This window comes from Lepidochelys kempii, chromosome 2, assembly GCF_965140265.1.
Source record: "Lepidochelys kempii isolate rLepKem1 chromosome 2, rLepKem1.hap2, whole genome shotgun sequence".
In the NCBI taxonomy this organism is placed as follows: Eukaryota; Metazoa; Chordata; order Testudines; family Cheloniidae; genus Lepidochelys; species Lepidochelys kempii.
In genome coordinates this window covers 87,809,881-87,830,465 of record NC_133257.1, presented here as the reverse complement: position 1 = coordinate 87,830,465, position 20,585 = coordinate 87,809,881, and the positions used below count along the sequence as shown (strand labels likewise).

Sequence of the window (20,585 nt, the reverse complement as noted above, 5' to 3'; positions counted from 1 at the left end):
GAAGGACGGTGAAGAAATTTGGCAGCATGTGACCTCCAGAAGAAGAAAGGGGAGCGTCCATGTACCAGCAACGCAGATACAGGTAAGCAACCATTTTCATGTTCTCTCCACAGGTACTAATGTGGAGAGTGGACTAGATGATACATCTGAGGGAACGGAACAGAAGGAGACTCCACCAATTGGAAGGCATGAGATGCACTGTCCTAGGGATGGGGGTTCCACGACCACTGCTCCCAAGAGAAGGAGGCAGGTGGTGGTGGTGGTCGGGGACTCTCTCTTCAGGGGGACTGAGTCATCTATCTGCCGCCCTGACCGGGAAAACCAAGAAGTCTGCTGCTTGCCAGGAGCTAGGATTCACTATGTGACGGAGAGACTGCCGAGACTCATCAAGCCCTCGGATTGCTACCCCTTCCTGCTTCTCCACGTGGGCACTAATGATACTGCCAAGAATGACCTTGAGCGGATCGCTGCAGATTACGTGACTCTGGGAAGAAGGATAAAGGAGTTTGAGGTGCAAGTGGTATTCTCGTCCATCCTCCCCGTGGAAGGAAAAGGTCTGGGTAGAGATCATTGAATTGTGGAAGTCAATGAATGGCTACGCAGATGGTGTCGGAGAGAAGGCTTTGGATTCTTTGACCATGGGATGGTGTTCCAAGAAGGAGGAGTGCTAGGCTGAGACGGGCTCCACTTAACGAAGAGAGGGAAGAGCATCTTTGCAAGCAGACTGGCTAACCTAGTGAGGAAGGCTGGCCTGAGGTAAGTGGGGATGTGGGATACTGGGAGGAAGCATGAGCAGGAGAGCGCGAGAGGGGAGGGCTCCTGCCTCATACTAAGAAAGCAGGACAAACAGCAAGTTATCTCAAGTGCCTATAGACAAATGCAAGAAGCCTGGGAAACAAGCAGGGAGAACTGGAAGTCCTGGCACAGTCAAGGAACTATGATGTGATTGGAATAACAGAGACTTGGTGGGATAACTCACATGACAGGAATACTGTCATGGATGGATATAAACTGTTCAGGAAGGACAGGCAGGGCAGAAAAGGTGGGGGAGTTGCATTGTATGTAAGAGCAGTATGACTGCTCAGAGCTCCGGTATGAAACTGCAGAAAAACCTGAGAGTCTCTGGATTAAGTTTAGAAGTGTGAGCAACAAGGGTGATATCGTGGTGGGACTCTTCTATAGACCACTGGACCAGGGGGATGAGGTGGACGAGGCTTTCTTCCGGAATAATGGAAGTTATTAGATCGTAGGCCTTGGTTCTCGTTGGAGACTTCAATCACCCTGATATCTGATGGGAGAGCAATACAGCAGTGCACAGACAATCCAGGAAGTTTTTGGAAAGTGTAGGGGACAATTTCCTGGTGCAAGTGCTGGAGGAACCAACTGGGGCAGAGCTCTTCTTGACCCTGCTGCTCACAAACCGGGAAGAATTAGTAGGGGAAGCAAAAGTGGATGGGAACCTGGGAGGTAGTGACCATGAGATGGTCAAGTTCAGGATCCTGACACAGGGAAGAAAGGAGAGAAGCAGAATACAGACCCTGGACTTCAGAAAAGCAGACTTTGACTCCCTCAGGGAACTGATGGGCAGGATCCCCTGGGAGAATAACATGAGGGGGAAAGGAGTCCAGGAGAGCTGGCTGTATTTTAAAGAATCCTTATTGAGGTTACAGGGACAAACCATCCCAATGTGTAGAAAGAATAGTAAATATGGCAGGTGATCAGCTTGGCTTAATAGTGAAATCCTTGCTGATCTTAAACACAAAAAAGAAGCTTACAAAAAGTGGAAGATTGGACAAATGACCAGGGAAGAGTATAAAAATATTGCTCGGGCATGCAGGAGTGAAATCAGGAAGGCCAAATCACACCTGGAGTTGCAGCTAGCAAGGGATGTTAAGAGTAACAAGAAGGGTTTCTTCAGGTGTGTTAGCAACAAGAAGAAATTCAAGGAAAGTGTGGGCCCCTTACTGAATGAGGGAGGCAACCTAGTGACAGAGGATTTGGAAAAAGCTAATGTACTCCATGCTTTTTTTGCCTCTGTCTCCACGAACAAGGTCAGCTCCAAGACTACTGCACTGGGCAGCACAGCATGGGGAGGAGGTGACCAGCCCTCTGTGGAGAAAGAAGTGGTTCGGGACTATTTAGAAAAGCTGGACGAGCACAAGTCCATGGGGCCGGATGCACTGCATCCAAGAGTGCTGAAGGAGTTGGCAGATGTGATTGCAGAGCCATTGGCCATTATCTTTGAAAACTCATGGCGATCGGGGGAGGTCCCGGATGACTGGAAAAAGGCTAATGTAGTGCCCATCTTTAAAAAAGGGAAGGAGGAGGATCCTGGGAACTACAGGCCAGTCAGCCTCACCTCAGTCCCTGGAAAAATCATGGAGCAGGTCCTCAAGGCATCAATTCTGAAGCACTTAGAGGAGAGGAAAGTGATCAGGAAAAGTCAGCATGGATTCACCAAGGGCAAGTTATGCCTGACTAATCTAATTGCCTTCTAGGGTGAGATAACTGGCTCTGTGGATGAGGGGAAGCAGTGGACGTGTTGTTCCTCGACTTTAGTAAAGCTTTTGGCAGGGTTTCCCACAGTATTCTTGCCAGCAAGTTAAAGAATTATGGGCTGGATGAATGGACTATAAGGTGGATAGAAAGCTGGCTAGATTGTCGGGCTCAACGGGTAGTGATCAATGGCTCCATGTCTAGTTGGCAGCCTGTATCAAGTGGAGTGCCCCAAGGGTCGGTCCTCGGGCCAGTTTTGTTCAATATCTTCATAAATGATCTGGAGGATGGTGTGGATTGCACCCTCAGCAAGTTTGCAGATGACACTAAACTGGGAGGAGAGGTAGATACGCTAGAGGGTAGGGATAGGATACAGAGGGCCCTAGACAAATTAGAGGATTGGGCCAAAAGAAATCTGATGAGGTTCAACAAGGACAAATGCAGAGTCCTGCACTTAGGACGGAAGAATCCCATGCACCGCTACAGACTAGGGACTGAATGGCTATGCAGCAGTTCAGCAGAAAAGGACCTGAGGTTACAGTGGATGAGAAGCTGGATATGAGTCAACAGTGTGCCCTTGTTGCCAATGGCATTTGGGGCTGTATAGGTAGGGGTATTGCCAGCAGATCGAGGGACGTAATCGTTCCCCTCTATTCGACATTGGTGAGGCCTCATCTGGAGTACTGTGTCCAGTTTGGGCCCCACACTACAAGGATGTGGAAAAATTGGAAATTCCAGTGGAGGGCAACAAAAATGATTAGGGCGCTGGAACACATGACTTATGAGGAGAGGCTGAGGGAACTGGGATTGTTTAGTCTGAGGAAGAGAAGAATGAGTGGGGATTTGATAGCTGCTTTCAACTACCTGAAAGGGGGTTCCAAAGAGGATGGATCTAGACTATTCTCAGTGGTAGCAGATGACAGAATGAGGAGTAATGGTCTCAAGTTGCAGTGGGGGAGGTTTAGGTTGGATATTAGGAAAAACTTTTTCACTAGGAGGGTGGTGAAACACTGGACTGCGTTACCTAGGGAGGTGGTGGAATCTCCTTCCTTAGAAGTTTTTAAGGTCAGGCTTGACAAAGCCCTGGCTGGGATGATTTAATTGGGGATCGGTCCTGCCTTGAGCAGGGGGTTGGACTAGATGACCTTCTGAGGTCCCTTCCAACCCTGATATTCTATGATTTCAGGGAGTAGAAATGCTATATTATAGATATACTTTAGAACATTTTGGTTCCCACTGAAAATGTCTCAGGTGAAATAACCCCATTTCAATAATTTTTTTAAGAGACATCACCTATATCCTAATACAAATACAAATTATGCATTTTATCTATATTTATGTATGTCTGTGGACACATATGTATTGCCTGTCCCTGCAGGCCCAACGCCTTTACATTTAATTTAGTGTATTTTCACAATTTCCTGTTCTGTACCCTACCTGATTTGCTCTCACATCCTCTGCCTTCCTCTTTTGGTTTCTATTCAGTGTGAGCTCTATTCCTTGTCTCTCTCTGCCCACTGAATTTCTCTTTATGTTCTCCCCCGCTTACTCCTTTCCACTCACCAACTGTTTCGTCCTCTACCTATCTTCTCTCACCTATCCACACATTTATTCCCTTCCTCATCCACTGACAGTGTTAGACACCTGGCACCAGGAGTAGGTTCCTCAATTTCATTAATGATCATCCTTGAACTTCATATGAAATAGCAACATTTGTGACCCAAAGGTGCTAAGTAAGATGCACTGGAACATCTTGAGGGTTATACAGGAGTCAACAGATCAACTTCACCAACAGAGCTGCAGCTTCCAAAGCTTGTGCCAGAATCCATACAAGAGAGAGATAAAATATAGAGTGGATCAAATAGGACAATATCTAAGAGCATGGAAGAGAAAAGAACAGGTCCAATTTTATACACAATCACTATATGAAACTAAATCTTAAGGAATAATTAACCAATTTAATTGTATTTTCATGAATTGAACTTAGTTATTGTACTAATGATTCACAAACTATGGTCCACTGTATGTTGAACAAGACATTTCTGAGAACTAAGTAGCAAAGATTAGCGTGTTGCAAGGAAAGGAAGAAACCATAAAACAGTCTCCCTCTCTCAAAGTGGTCAAGGGAGAAATTCACTACCTATTCTTTTAAATCATATTCATCCAGTTGAACCATGTTACTATGTCACACACTATAAACATGCATGTCATATTCGTATAGAAAGGCTTTTCTTCCATGAATTCCCCCTGAATCATCTCTTTCAATCACCTCTAGTACTTCCTTCCCCCACCTTAGGAAAAAAATCTATGCATCACACACTCCTATTGCTCCCATGGGTACACACATTCACATTGAACTCATGATGATCACTGCACAGGGAGGAAAAAGAATTAATATACCATATAGTGTAGGGATTCACGCTGGTCCAATCCCCAGCATGTAAATGTAAATGGCCCAAACAGAGGTCCTTTACATTTCCAATTTCTCTGAGCCAAAGAGAGGAAATAGTCATCATCATCATGTTTGAGCAGCACTTTATACTTGTAAAAGCTTGCTAGGAATACTGTATATAAAAATACTGCAGTAAAGATGTCATTTCGAAAGGTGAGGGAAAGAATTTACCTCCCCCCTCATTTGAGTTTTTCCACTTGTAAATTCATGGTAATATCAAGCAAAATCTCACAGTGTAATACGCACATAGATAATTGGGTTTCAACCTCCTTTCCCTCTCAACAGGATTTTATGAAGCAGATTCCCCAGAGCGTAACAGCTTTATCGCAGAGTAGTTTGTTAAAATGGGGGCTCTGCTTTTGATGTTCAAAAGCAAACACTTTGCCACTGTGTATGCACCATTTGCAAAAGCCAGACATTCCACTGGGCATGTAGATCTTTGCATAGAGAGGAGTCTTACAAACGTGTGGAAGAACTCACAACCCCTTCTGCCCTGGAGAGCCAGGGGAGGGCGGCGGATTACAGGTTTGCAAGTAAAAGCCATGTGGAGTGTTTACTGAAGTGCAAGCAGCTGTCATTATGCCATGTTCCCAGAACACTACTAAAAAGTGCTGAAAGGCCGCCCCATCAGATATACAATATAATTTGCTTTTGTCTTTCAGCAAAAATATGTAGCTTTAATAAAATAAAATCAAGTACAAGAAAAAAAAAATTACACACTATTCCTAGAGTTTATTTAGATTTTTCCTTACAAAAGCCATTTCCTTCCCTGCCATGAACATAGCTTGTTTTAAATGTTAATGGTTAATATTCAACTGGTAAAGAGTACACGTTAAGATTTCCCCCCAAAAGGTCCAGCATTCCATTCTGGAAAACTTTGACACTTTATTCCAGTTGAGACAGAGCTCTTCTGCTTTTGTTGAAGCTTTAGTGGTTCAGGTCTGGGCCATAGCACAAGTAAGAGACATCATGCTGGCTGGAGGCCAGCATTTGACATTTTAGAAAAAACATTTGGATGAACACAGCTGAAAACTATGGGGGACCACGGTCAGATGGCAGTCAAAGGACAAACAGGAGCCAGGAGGAACAGTGTCCAGCATATTGAAGCCAGGTTCAGAAAGAATATCAGTGATCAGCAGAAATAATGGCTGATGCAAGGATAAAGAAAGCCTTCCTTGAGGCTACTGTTTCACTACTTTGACTAATGTGATAACAGAAAAATGCCTCAAGAGCTTTGGTGGCAAGAAACTATTTAGAACGTTTATGCTAACCACCCCATGCTTTATAGAGAACAGAGTCTCAAGAGGTACAGCAGGCAGGATAAGTAAAGAGAAAATGTGTCAGAACCAGCAAAGTGGAACCTGGAAGGTTGGAAGTATATATTTGGTTTGTATACTGTAGTTAAAGAATCAAGCAGGCAGGAAGATAAGGGAATGACCATGATGAGATACCTCGGTCAGTTGGTAGGGGAGTCTAGTTTGATGATGACCATGTTAGGGAAGTTAGTAGTGGAGGTCAGTGCTTTCGTCAAGGCTAATGAGGGTTAACATCTAGCAATTCCATTTTTGCAATCTCCCAGGCCTGAAGTCCAATGCTTAGGAAAGGCATTCACCTTTGCCCGGCTTATCCCCCTCCGTCCCCCCACGAACTGCAAGTTGACACCACACCATTCCATTTTGCTACAAGCACGTTCTTTCCATTTCTGGCCAAAGAGTTTTGTAATGGGATCTGCCCAGCGCATTTTCAGTCTGCCCAGTGGTCACTTGTGGTCTCTGGGGATCCAGTTACTGATGTGGGTTGACCACCTATTGTCTTGCCTACGGACTACATGACCCGCCTATCTTTGCTTTGTGCCATACATTGCCTGGACTACATTGATCACTTCTGATCTCCTCATTTGGTATATGATCACGGAGCAATCTCTTACACATTCACCTTTCCATTGCTCTCTGGGTAACAGCAAATTTTTCTTCCTCTGCTTTCGTCATTGACCAGCTTTCTGCTCCATATATCATTGCTGGCAGAACAGTGGAGTCAAACAGTTCTTTCCTTTTCTTCATGGGCAGCTCATCATCCATTAGAGACGTCTTTATTGTGTTGAAACTTGCTCACCCCGCCTTTTGCCTCCTACTGCATTCCCCTTCGAATGAGTTGTCTCTGCTCAGCTGCTGACCCAGGTAAATATATTTGTCAACTTCCTCTATTTCTTTCCTGTTTACAGTGATGATTCCTTCTGCATAATGCTCATTCCAGCTCTACTTAGTCTTCGACGTGTTCACTTCCAACCCAATATCATACGAAAGTGTTTGTAGTTGCTACAATTTGTTCTCCAGTTCTGCTGTGTCATTTGCCAGTATTACACAGTCATCACTGAAGAGAAGATGCGTTAACTGTTCTCCGTCAATTCTGATTCCTTCTTCCCAGTTCAATTTCTTGAACAGTGACTCCAGTACTGCTGCAAACAGCTTCGGTCAGATTGTGCCACCTTGTTTGACTCCTCTGTGTAGAGTAATAATGCAGGGGACATTGAATAATGTTATCTCCATTGAACAATTGTGGTTAATTTCTTCCAGCAGGTTGATGTACCTCGGGTCGATTCCGATTTCATTGAGCATGTTGAGTACAGGGTTAATCTTTACCAAGTTGAATGCCTTTTTGTAGTCGACAAATGAAATACACAATGGTATTTTGTATTCCTTGCATTTTTCGATGAGCTGCTGAACTGAGTAAATGTGATCAATTGTTGAATACCTTTAGTGGAAACCAGCTTGTTCTATGCTTTTGTGCATTTCAAGATCCTTCTTAATCCAATTGAGTAGGACGCGGGTGAAGACTTTATACACTTGTGAGAGGAGTGTGACCAGATGGTAGTTGCTCAGTTCTTCTGGATCTCCTTTCTTCATCAATAGTATTGTTTTTGATTTCTTCCATGCATCTGGAACATGCTTGTTATTGATGTAGATGCACCAATGCTTTGAAGAGAGTATCTTCCCCTGCTTTGAGATATTCTGGCCAAACATCATCCACTCCTGGACTCTTCCCTCTCTTTATGTTACAAACCGCTTATTCAATGCCAGGAATGGTATTAAGGTCAGAAATTGCAAGGGGAACTTGCAGCTTCATTGCACACATCCTAAAGTAGAGCTGGCAATGCAGGAAGCTCTTGCTGCATGCAGAACCAGAGGAAAACACTAAAGGAGTGTGTGGAACCAAAGAACACAGCAAACAGCTTTTTAATTTTTCAAACTGAGAGGAAAAACTGCTTTGAGCATTTTGATTAGTGATGTTAAGGTGAACTATGTATCCCGGTGAGAAGCATTTTGTATTGGTTTATTATTGTTTACAGAACTGTAACGATCATGTTACATACTCAAAGGTGGCTTAGGTTAAACCATGGAGAGCTGCTTAGACAGATTAGCGGGTATTTTATCTTAGTACTGGGATAAAGTATTTGGTTGGAGTTGAAGAAATGTGATCTTTAAGGCAAAAATTGCTTCTTCTGTATCTTTATTTTTTAACCAGCTGTGGCTTGTTTTTTTTAAAACCAAATCCTGTTCTTGCTGAAGTCAATATACGTTCAGTGGAAGCAAGAAGTCCTTACTTTTTTCCAGCCAAAATTCTGCTTCGTTGACTCAGACAACCCTCCTATTTGATATCAGTGGCATTTTGCACATGTAAGACCAGAAGGATTTAACCTCATCACATTTTATACTCCACAAAATCACCATCTTCTGACAGCACCCAACAGAATACTCACTAACACTGCTGTCTTTAAGTTAGTGCTTCTTCGTCAGCTCGAATTATATTTTACAATGTATATCATTAAGTGAAGATTGCTTTCCTTCCTTATGTTTGAGCACTATACCGGTTCCCAGTTTTTAAGTGAAAGGTTTCAGTGTGACACCCAAAGGTATTCTAGTAATCACCATGTATATTTTAAATTGTCGTCTGTGTAATATGGACCAAATTCTATTCTCTCAGGTATGTGCATAGCTCCCATTTACTTCTATTTTTTTATTTTGATGTATAGGAAAAAAGCTGGGGTGCCTATTCAAACACTAGCGCCTCATCATAAATTACAACAAAAGATACTGACCGCGAATCTCAGGACAACCAACAAAATTCAGCCCCCTACAGAAATCCGTCCTTCAATCTGATCCTCTACTGCTAAATATACATATAAAACCAACCAAAATATCCCTTAGGCTACATCTATACTGCACGCTTCTTTTGGCAAGTGTGGAGAGTGTGTACTCTAGTAGCTCCCCTATCATGGGTTTAAGTAGCTGGGTAGACAGTGAAGCACAGCTTAGGTCGGTAGAGTACAGATACGCCTGAAGGGGGCGGATATTTAGCTGAATACACAGCCCACCCAGCTCTCTACTTGCCCAAGCCACGCTTTCTTATGTACACTGCAATTTTTAGTTGTGTGGTTTCCCAGCTGCTTCCCCCGTGCTGGAGCTTTTCCCTGCGGCTGGTAAAGACTCTGGCTGCAGAGAACGGCTCTGGGAGGAGGGAGGCAGCAAGGAAAGGCTCAGCCTCCCCCTTGCCAGAGCCTTTTACTGATATATGTAGCTACACATCCCATTGTGGATGCAGCCTGCTTTTCCCTGCAGCGTGTAGCGACACATACCCTACGAATCCCCGAACTAGCCTTACACATTAGCGTGGCAATAAATCACAGCCCATTTTATTATCAAAATTACTTTGCTCCTTTCAATGATTAATACCACCAGGATTATTATAATTGAGTCAGTCACTCAGGAATTCAAACAGCTACAGTAGAGACTCCAAAGACAGTATCCTATAATAGACATTTCACTGAATTGTTTGAGATCTTCTTGCAATGTAATACTTAGAGTCCTAATGTTCCAGATGTTCGCTACACAAGTAAAGGAATGACATTAACACTCTCCCAATGTTTTAAACTGACAATCTTTCTCCTCCTGGCTTCTCCTTCAATACTGAGAAAAGAGATAATTGAGGAATTTGCTTTCATATGACCTTGTGTTTAAAATGAAACCAGGAGCATAAACACCCCCCCCCCAAAATTTTTTTGAGGTACTACTGAAACGCTGCAGGCATGTTACTGAACTTTACTTTAAAAGATCTGCCAAAAAAGAACAAATTGCTGAACATGGTTGTTTTAGAATGGTTATATATAGTCTAAACTATAAAAAAAAAATTGTTTAAATGTTTTCCACATGCACCATTGTTAAGTTTTGACCATCTCACACAGGAAGATACTTTGAATAGTGCTGCTACTCCAGCCACTTAGAATGGAAATGAAATAAGGCAGCTAGTCAATTTTCTATTTTAGTTTCCATCATTGTGTCAAGGTTTCAGTTAGCTTTCCTTATGGATGGGTGGGGGGAGGTATTTTTTCATGCTTTGTGTGTATAAAAGATCTTCTACACTTTCCACAGTATGCATCCGATGAAGTGAGCTGTAGCTCACGAAAGCTTATGCTCAAATAAATTGGTTAGTCTCTAAGGTGCCACAAGTACTCCTTTTCTTTTAGCTGTAAACAAGCACCTGATAGCACTGATGACCATGAAGGGTGCTTTATTTTTGTTTAAAGACTAACAGATGTTTTCAGTTTAAGATGCCTGTTATTGATGTGCCTTGCAGTCTGGTAACACTTAGCATCATGTTTTAAAGAACATCCAGTTAATTAGAAGGTTATCTTACAAGGAGAAAAAGGTAACTGAAGTCTCTTCAGAGGCAATATACGTTTAAATGGTACTTACACCAAGAAAACAACACCTTATTGCATGACTGCTCATATTTGGAGTGTCTATGTAAGGAGCAACTAGGTAATCTTTATTTGTAGAAATGGGGTTTGCTGTTAAAAATAAATCTCCAGAGATATACACAGAAAACAGTCACTTGCTGGTACTTTTAGAGGTACAGAAAGTAAATATTGACTAGAGTTTGAATGCTAAGCAGTGTTATTAGTACAAGATGACCTGTAGTAGTAAGAGACCTCAGAATGTTTATAATGCTATGGTTCCGTTTTGCATTTAGAAATAAATTCATACATAATATTATAGTTCATTTAAAATGTATTTCCCATTTTAGAACTATTAATCTTTTCTTCCATTTAATAGCTACAGTGTGTTTATGAACACTGATTTATGCCTACAACCATACAAAAATTTCCTTCCTCTCTTCCTCATTCTCAAATTGCCAGCATTCTGTGAGGAAAACCTTTCAGGAATACTATATTTTAATGACCATTGGTTGTTAAATGGTAATGCATCCTTCTTTAATTTTTCCATGGTGAATATCTCCAGTATACAAATTGTTATTGCTAGTATAAATACACAACTTCATATTGTTTCCATTTACATCAATTCTATGTGTGAGCATACCCCTCTCTTATTAGGATGTTTCTTACTATTGCTCTAAGGTATCCAGAATATAGATTATGATTTTGAACATCAGTTTTTGTTTTGGATTATTTTACCTCAGTTGCAATATTTGCATCCATATGTATTAATTTGTAACACAATCTTTAAAGCTATTGGCCAATATCTGACAAAAAATAGGAAACTCAAGTTGGGATCAAATTGGGCTGTTATGCACAGATATGGGATACTGACACATTTTCCATTCTGCCACCTTGTGCTCCAGAATCTCAGCTTTCAAGAAAGTCTTCTAGTTGTTACTGTTGCAAAGAAAACCTTGAAAATGTGAACTAAATGCAGTAACATGTACCTGAGTCCTCAAAGCCTGAAACTATGGCTCTGAAAGCTGTGGAGTTGGTGTCAAAGATGGTATTTTCAAGTATCAACATTGTAAACTATTTCAACGCTCATGAAAGCATGTGAGACAGTAGCATGCATGATTGTATTTTATGAGTGCAAGCATCTCATTTGCCAATTCAGATGGGCAAAGCTTTGTGTAACACCCTTCATTCCCTGACAAATTTGAATCATGAACTGAAATTAAGTTTTTACACCCACAGTTAAGCATCTAATTAAGTTATTATTTGTAATACTGTAACAACTAAAGGCCTCAAGATGATAGGGACCATACAAATGTATAGTAAGAGACAGATGCTGACCCACAGCGCTTACAATATAGGCAAGACAGACAAAGGGTGGAAAGGAAAACCAAGGCACAGACACAGAATCGGTCCATGCCAAAGTTAGAAATAGAATCGAGGTCCTCGGACTCCCAGTGCAGTGCCCAATCCACTGGACCACACTGGCTCCCCTGTGCTAAGCAATTTTTAAAATCAGGCCACTCATTTAGGAACCAAAATATGGATTTAGGAGCCTAGTTTTGAAAATCTTTTGTACAGAATTCTGAACAAAGGTATTCATGCAAAAGAATAGGGATTAGTTGTGGACTATGTAACCCTTCACTTTTTAGTCAGTGGCTCAGATTCAGCACAGACCAGAAGAGAACAAGTTATCAATGGTGGATTATTCAACTGAATATATGTGCACTGAGTGGAAGCGTCCGGCTCACAAAGAATAGTTTCAACCAAGAGCTTCCTGTCAAAGTCTAAATGGGTCTGAAGGATGAACTATTTCCACACATCTAGCCTAGGTCCTTCCATATTGGGACTAAGGCACATGAACAGAGCCACATGATGAAATTTTTGGCACTGTTGCTGTTAAATGCATAGCCCCAGGGACTCCATAACTATCACTCCATCCTTAAACTTACTCAGGGAATGAACATTCCACAGGACATTAATTTATTTTAAAAAAATAAGATGCCCTAGATTAGTTCTAAACTGCGTGCAAGACATTGCAGAAGCATAAAACCTGCAGCACACGGACTCCCTCAGATTACCCATTGTGACTCTTCTCGTAGATTTGTCGACAATGACAGTTGAGGGCAAACCCAGTAAAGAGCTATTTAGTTTGGTTCAGATGTTAAGTCTTCAGCTCTCCTCTCTAATCATAAATAAAGTTTTGAAAATATGTTTTGGAGGTGGCATTTTGTGAAATGAACGTCAAGCTATCTGTTGGGTCAGTCGGTGTGACAAGAGCCAGGGTTACATGCATTGTGCAGGAAAGGGAAAGACAGAGCTCATGTACCAGAGGCCTGAATCAGTATATGTATAAAGTTGTTGAGTTTTGTCTCCAGCTGGATGTCTGCTCAGTAACACTCTGATTGTGGTCCTCCTCAATTTAATTCTGAAGCTTTCATCACAAGGAAAAGGAATGTTCTACAGAACGAAAAGCAAAAACTCAATGAGGTATTCTTTATTTTATTGGTGTCTTCACTCTTTTTGCTTTTTTTTCCTTTGAATGCACTACTGTTATGTTCAAAAGGAGAAAACAAAGAACGATCTAGCAAGTGAAAAAGGAAAACGGAAAAGCACATATGGCAGGGGGGGAAATGTGCAAGGGTAAGACTTGAAACTCACCCTGAAACTGAAGCTGGGCAAACTGGGAAAATGTTTGCTCTTTCAGGAACAGATTTTGAAGAAAACTGCATCAGTCATTTTGTCCAGACTGTATGTATGATGCATGCATGGCTTTAAGCAGATGTAGAATGGCAGCCATAAGAGTGATGAAAGTTCTCTCCTTTTCCCCTTTTCTGGCTGCTCCCCCACTCAGCTCTGAGGGGCCAGCAGAGCAAAAAGTGATATTGATAAGAGCCCTTATCTCTTGAAGAGACATCACCAAACCCACTGGTTAAATTTTTGTGTTTCTGCAATCAAGTTTTCCTATTTCTTTAATACCACCCCCTTCCTGTTTCTATGTGAAAAATCCACACGAACAACAGGGAACATACAGAGCAAATGGTGAAACTGATACACAAAGCGCTCTCAGATTCAGAAAACAAATACTTTCAGATAGAAGTATGTTTTTAAATTGACAGGTTTCAGAGTAACAGCCGTGTTAGTCTGTATTTGCAAAAAGAAAAGGAGTACTTGTGGCACCTTAGCGACTAACCAATTTATTTGAGCATAAGCTTAAATTGACAGTGTCTCTAATTTCAGACAGTGACTAAGAAGTCAGAACTCATCAGTTTATATGATGAGACAGGAAGACAGGATATTGGCCTAGAGGGACCTTTAGTCTGTATGGCCATTCTTATGTTCTCTTTGCTAGCCTACCTGCTCATTAAATGGGGTAAAAAGTGCAGGGATTCTCAATTGCTCTGTATTAGCCTATCATCATGACTGATTAAAATCATGCATGGCCTCCTTCTTGCAGTAGTGTAAGAAAACAAAATGTAGGATTGTTTATCCTTAGACTTCAGACTATAGCATCTCTAATTAGGTGTGTCTTTCTTCTATGCCCATTTAAAACTTGGTATCTTATCTCCTAAGTCTCATAAGGGTTCTTCCAAATCAAACCCAGAGAGACATTATAATTACTAAAAATTAATGATATATTCTTGCTATAGTTGATGTTCTATTATTACACCTAATGTTTATTTGCCTGAAGTTAATTTTCTAGATGAAATGGAAACTTAGTTTTTAAAAACTTTTTCAGGTACATTAATTTTTCTAGTGAATGCTGTTTAGTCCCTATCCATTTTTAAGCAACGCATAAAGAGTTATGAGTTACAAAAAGTCACAGAAATCTAATTTAATGTACAGCAGCCTGCTTGGTTCCATATTTAATTTTAATACACATGCTAAAAGCATCTAACAGCCTAAAAAGCAATCTTCTGTCCTGAATTTCAAACCTGATGAGCACATACAACTCTGATTCACTTCATTGGTGGCTGCAAGTCTTTAACAACTGTAAAAAATAAATAAATAAAAAATCAGGCCCCAAGAATGCTCAAATTCAATCCATCTCTCCCACCTGACCAGGTACCTAAATATACTTTCACGTATCCGGTAATCTTCCATTATCCATCACTTTAGACAATTACACCCCAGTTCCTAAATAATCATCACAAACCTCACCAATTAACTGACACCATCTCTAAAAAGCACCATTTCATTCTGCCTGTCCTAATACCACTTAGTCTAATAAAAATTATAAGTGTAACCCTTCTGCCAGGCCGAGTTGATAGCAGCAAGGGCCGGGTTCAGTACACAGGGGGTTCCCTCTTATCAAAGCAAATGCAAAACTGGCTCGAGCCCCCACCCAGTGACCTGGGAAAATCTTACACACACACCCCTGGGCGCCTCAAAGAGGCAATACTTCCCCTCTCCCAAGCACAGAGTCTCGGTGTAGCAGAGAATCTTTAACAACATGAGGTAAACGACATCAGCATTAAACTGGGGAAACACCACAACTAGGGTTCATCAAGCAAACCATGAGCAAAGACCCACCCCAGCAAATTGGGCCACATCCAGGGTGGAGCTCATCCTGACTCTGCTTACCCGAGATAATGTGGAAGGTTATAGTCTCTGTCAGAGTCCAAGAACATATATACTGTACAAATAGCTGAGATGAGGGGAAAAAAAATCTCTTCTTTGGGCTTCAGTTATTTTCTTGTATGACTCCAAGGATGACTGTCAAGAGGGTCGTTTGGTCTCATGCATCAAACAAGAACTAGTAGTAAAGCAAATGGTGGAACCTCTTACAAGATTTGCTTATCTGATTTTCATAAACAAGGCAACCCGCTGGACCTGCTGAGACTGCCCAGAGGTACAAAGGTATTTAGACTCTTTATTTCTATTGAAACAAATAGAAGTTGGGAGCCTAAATACCTATGTGGATCTGGCCACTGTGTTGTCCCTGTGCCCCCACTCCCTTTTTATTTTTAGAAGCTGGTTTAATGAGCTTGTTAATGTAGCAGAGACCACCTGTCTTGATGAGCTGTCTTACCGACTAACCTCAGCTGCCCTCCCAGACCCAGACAATGTGGGAAGGGAGGAACTCCAACTGGATTTCATCTCCCAGGAACCCATATGACAGAGGTTTAGAACTGTAAGGGTTCATATATGTTTATCTTCCTAATTCTCCAGTAGTAATTGCCCTTCCTAAGCAGCAGCTGGTAGCCTTTACACATCTCAACACCTTTTACAAAGATTAGGCAGTTTAGACACAGCACTGAAAACAAGGCAGAAGCATGTGCCCTGTCAATTGCCCAAGAGCTCCTATTCCCATCACATGCTATTAAGAGTCAAATTTGTATTGGGAGAGGCAAAAGTCAAAACACCTGTTCACTATCTGGCATTCCACAGTAACCACACACACATAGTACTAAAAAGTGATCTTTACCAAAATTAATAATCCAAACATGAACTACTAATATGGAACTAATCAGCAGTCAGTGCCATTGTCATATCTTACAAGTAAACAATAAAAAGAATGCGTGAAAAGTAAAAATGCAGTGTATCATGTATGTGTAACAGATACTGTAGACCAGACAATTTCAGAAGTTTCTGAAGCAGTGTAAACAGAATGGACCTTATCTCTCTCATCAACAGAAGTTGGTCCAATAAAAGATTACCTCACCCATCTTGTCCCCCCAATATTAAAAGTCAATTTGGATTAGTGCTCTGAGGGATTTGGACCATCAGTGGTATGTGATTGATGTGCAGGCTGGAAAAATATGACATACTTCCTGGGTTTTATGTTGTCATGTGAACAGGTCTCTGAAATTTGCAATATCATTTGACCCATCTCTGTACAAGTGCAGCTTCACAGTTTCTGCAAAGTCACATCGGTTGAGTTTTTGGTTTCTAAGTCCCAAACCAAGACCAGGCCCAGTTCAGATACAGGTTCTATTTAGCTGAATTCCCACCAACCCAACACAGTGTTCAAGAAGATAGAGGGTCAGATAAATGGTTGGGGTTTTGAGGTCATCTCTGTAATATGATTAAAAATATTAACCAACTTAAAAGTTTGTTTCACCAGAATAGCACTGCCTGACTGAGCCTGAATCGTTTTTATTGCTAGCCACAGTTATGTTTATTGACATAAGCATTATAAAATGATGACACAAAGCAGTAGTTATTCTGGGTTCCAGCAGGAACAATAAATTGTGTGCCTCCAGTTCTGGAAATGCTTCAAGGCTTTTTTCTTCATGAATAGTTACTCTATAAACCAGAACCATATAACTAACATTACGTTTTTTCCCCTCCACCTATCAGCATAACCAAGACAGAGAATACTGGATATAGTATAACAACATTTAGGAAGCTCTAAATGGAGGTAAAATTCAAAATATTTTTTATGCAACTCTGCTGACTAGTGTCAATGGAAACAACAAGGGCAAGGTCCAATACAGGTACTTAAAAACAAAACTATGGGAAATTGAAACAAAACCTCCCTGGTCACCTTTGCAGTGATTCTTCCCTACTCATAAGCACTCAGCAAGACTTTGGGAACGTGGAACCACAAGTATAATTTTATTTGGGGAAAAACCCAAGCAGTTCATCAGGAGCTGGGTCAGCCCCACAGTTGAAATAATCATTGGTTTATTGAGGTCTAGAGCACTTTGTCACACCACAAGCCCCACTCCCAGGTCTAATTAACACAGTGATAGTCAAGGAGTGGCAATCCTTCTTCACTAGCCTGCTTCACCCCAGAGAGAACTGGTGTCTCCCCTAGGTCTCATGCTGATGGGTAGTTACCTGGGTTTCAGTTCTATTACATCAGCTCTGCTTCTATTGGCCTGCTGAGCTGTTATTGATTCAATCAGCCCTCGCAATGGCATCAGCTCTGTCCCACTGCTAAGTTTGTCCGGTCCCACACATATACAGGGTACAGAATCTTCAGGTGGAGTATGCAGAGCAAACAGGGACCTTGGGCAGGAAAAAAAGGAAATATGATTTTTACATTTTTCAGTTATTAGTAAAGGAATTATTTTTCAACATTATAACGACCTGATTTTGCAGTCCATACTCAGGAAAGGTTCCCATTGAAGTCAGAGAAGAAGGGTAGTTTTATGGTTTAAGTACTAAACTGGGCCTCAGGAGACCTGAATTCACTGGGTTCTTCCATAGTCTCTCGCTTTGACCTGAGGCAAGTCTTTTTGCCTCTGATCTTTCAAAGGCTCATTTGTATGCTTAACATTATTAATATAAGAAGTCCCATTGAATTTAGTGAGACTATTCACATGAGTGACATTAAGCAAATACATAAATATTTGTAGTGCGGGCATCTGACTCTCGCTATGCCTGAGTTCCTCACCTGTAAAATGGAGATAAATAATACTTTCTTACCTCATGAGTGTTTTAAAGTGCTTAGATACTATAGTGATGGGGCCATCTAAGCATCGGTAGGAAGATTTGACCCCAACAAAGTAGGAACATATTGAATAGATTAGTTAAATCGTGTGTTCCGAAGAGATATTGTCAAATAGAGCCAAGTGAAATATTTCATTATTAATAACTTATTCATCCCATTTGTTTGCAGATTGCAGTTTTTACACTCATGCATTCTAGAGTGAATCTAGCCTTCTTTTGTTTAACTCAGACTCCTAACAAACATTTGTGAGAAAAGAACATAGGAACAGGCATACTGGGTCAGACCAAAGGTCCATCTAGCCCAGTATCCTGTCTTCCGACAGTGGCCAATGCCGGGTTCCCCAGAAGGAATGAACAGAACAGGCAATCATCAAGTGATCCATCCCCTGTCGCCCATTCCCAGCTTCTGGCAAACAGAGTCTAGGGACACCATCCCTGCCCATCCTGGCTAATACAAATCAAATTCCATGCCTCTTCCACTGAGTAATGAAATAGTTCCCAGCCCAGTTTTCTAGTATTCCCAGGGGTTCCCCAACAAAAAAACCATGGAAGTTAAAATTTGATATTCCTGTTATATCTAAGGTAGGAGAACAAGCAGAACCCCAAACCTTTAAAACACAAACAAAAATTATACAGAACAAAGAGGTGCAAAGACACAAGTCAGCCTAGGTTAACTTTAGGGAACAAAGCCAAAAGTTAAGCAATTTTAATTTGAATCTAAGGTTTGGCCCATTTCTTACTTTTTACTACAGATTTATCTACACTGACTAATAACTGTAATGTATGAGTTCCCTTTTCTTCTCAGTAGCCATAGATGACTAAAAACACTGTTCCCAGTGTTGCTTATGCTCCCCTCCTGCTGACATCACTAATACTGCTTGTTGACAGGAAGTCACGTTGGCTTCTGTTACATCAGAAACCCATAAAACTTCAGTGTTTACAAAGGAATTAGTCAAAAGCAATAGGGAAAATTTGTATTTTCAAGTTCCTATGACTATACCACAAACAAAGGCTAAAAAAATTATTCAAAAACTGGTTCACAGAGACTGAAGAAATTGCCTCAGACATATTTTACAAGGAAATGAGAATGAAGACATTTCAAAGAACGTATTGTTTTATCAAGTTAACATTTTATGACTCCTGTTTGGTGGTTGGTGCAGAATCCAAAATGAGTAACTATGGGACACAAAGCATCTTATATCCCTACTCACTTTTGGAAAAAAAAAAAGAGACTTTGCTTGGGTTGAGTTTGCAAAGGGAATTTTAGAAGTACTTGTGGTGAAAATTGGCTCCACTTAATTAGACTGTAGCAGAAAAGCATCCCAGTGGATAGCTACCAGCACACAGGAGGTGTGCAGGCATAACCTATGTGACTTCCTACTTAAAATTTTAATTAGGGCATTAGATAATTACACAGAAATGAGCAGTTAGTCGAATAGATGCAAGGAGTTGGAAATGAGACTTACGCCTTTATTTTAATTTAGATGTATAGGGCTCATAATTAAGCTAACAGCATAGGAATCCATTTACAATCCACTTAAAGTATCTTTTAGCATGGAGTAAGGGGTAAGCCGATTTAAACCTTTAGATGTCTAACCTCTCTTGGCCCACTCAGAAGGTCTCATAGCAGACAGGGTTCTGGTACCTTTGGTGGCTGTTATATTCTGCTTGTGCAAAGCGTATGAACTTGGCAAGGTAAATCGCAAGACCATATAACTGCTCTATTACAAGTGCCGTGTTCCTGTGTGCAGTGTAGCAAGAGACCATTTGGCAGGTAAGCTGACAGTCAAACCATCTTCAATAATGAAGTTTTGTATTAAATATCAACAGGCTAATAGTTCATTCATCTTAGACATGATTTTCATCATGAAAACTTCTCTCTCTCTATTTATCTGCAAGTCTTTCTAAAGCACCTACCATAGTAGTTCCTAAGCATGCTATAAAAAAACAAAATGAGAGGTGCCCAGGTGGGCAGACGGTGCTCCATCTTACTCGGTATCTAATTGTGGGCAGATAATTCTGAGTATAGTGTTAGAAATTGAGCTCCTTCCTATTCTAGGCATACATGTGGGCTGCTACTTTTGAGCGTGATGTTACTCTACCATGGTTTTTCAATGAAAACTCTAGCAAAGAGTTATGTCCCAGAACATAACCTGCAGATAGTAAGGGTTGGGCTCTTTCTGATCTCCTTGATGAAAGTGTTCAAGAGTCTAGGGTCTATTATCAAACCCTCCAGTAATGCTTGGGGACCTAGGAGCCCAGGTAGCTCTGCTCTAGCTGCTACTGCCACAAGGGAAGGAATCAGGCTCTAAGGTAAGGCAGAGGCACCAGGGACTTTTATGTGATGGAGGAATTGAAATGTGGGACAAAGTCAGCATGGGCTGCGTAGGTGAGCATTTGGGAGAAGTAAGAAGATCGAATGGCTTAGAATAGTTAATTTGGGTGAGTTCCCCCAAAAAGGCGGGATATGGGAAAGGACACTTGATATCTGTGTAGCATCAGCCTGTA

The 20,585-nt window shown here is 41.3% G+C and overlaps 1 protein-coding gene across 2 annotated transcripts in view; it reads right to left on the bottom strand.

Annotated features, from left to right (window-relative positions):
- Positions 1-20,585, bottom strand: part of PTPRM (protein tyrosine phosphatase receptor type M) — an 832,874-nt gene that overhangs the window by 734,764 nt on the left and 77,525 nt on the right. Inside the window, exon 2 of one of the 2 annotated variants that reach the window (XM_073331568.1) lies at positions 17,463-17,633. The exons of the other annotated variant lie outside the window; for it this stretch is intronic. The gene's annotated coding sequence lies outside the window, so the exon portion shown is untranslated. The remainder of the gene's footprint in view (positions 1-17,462; positions 17,634-20,585) is intronic. 2 annotated transcript variants of the gene reach the window in all.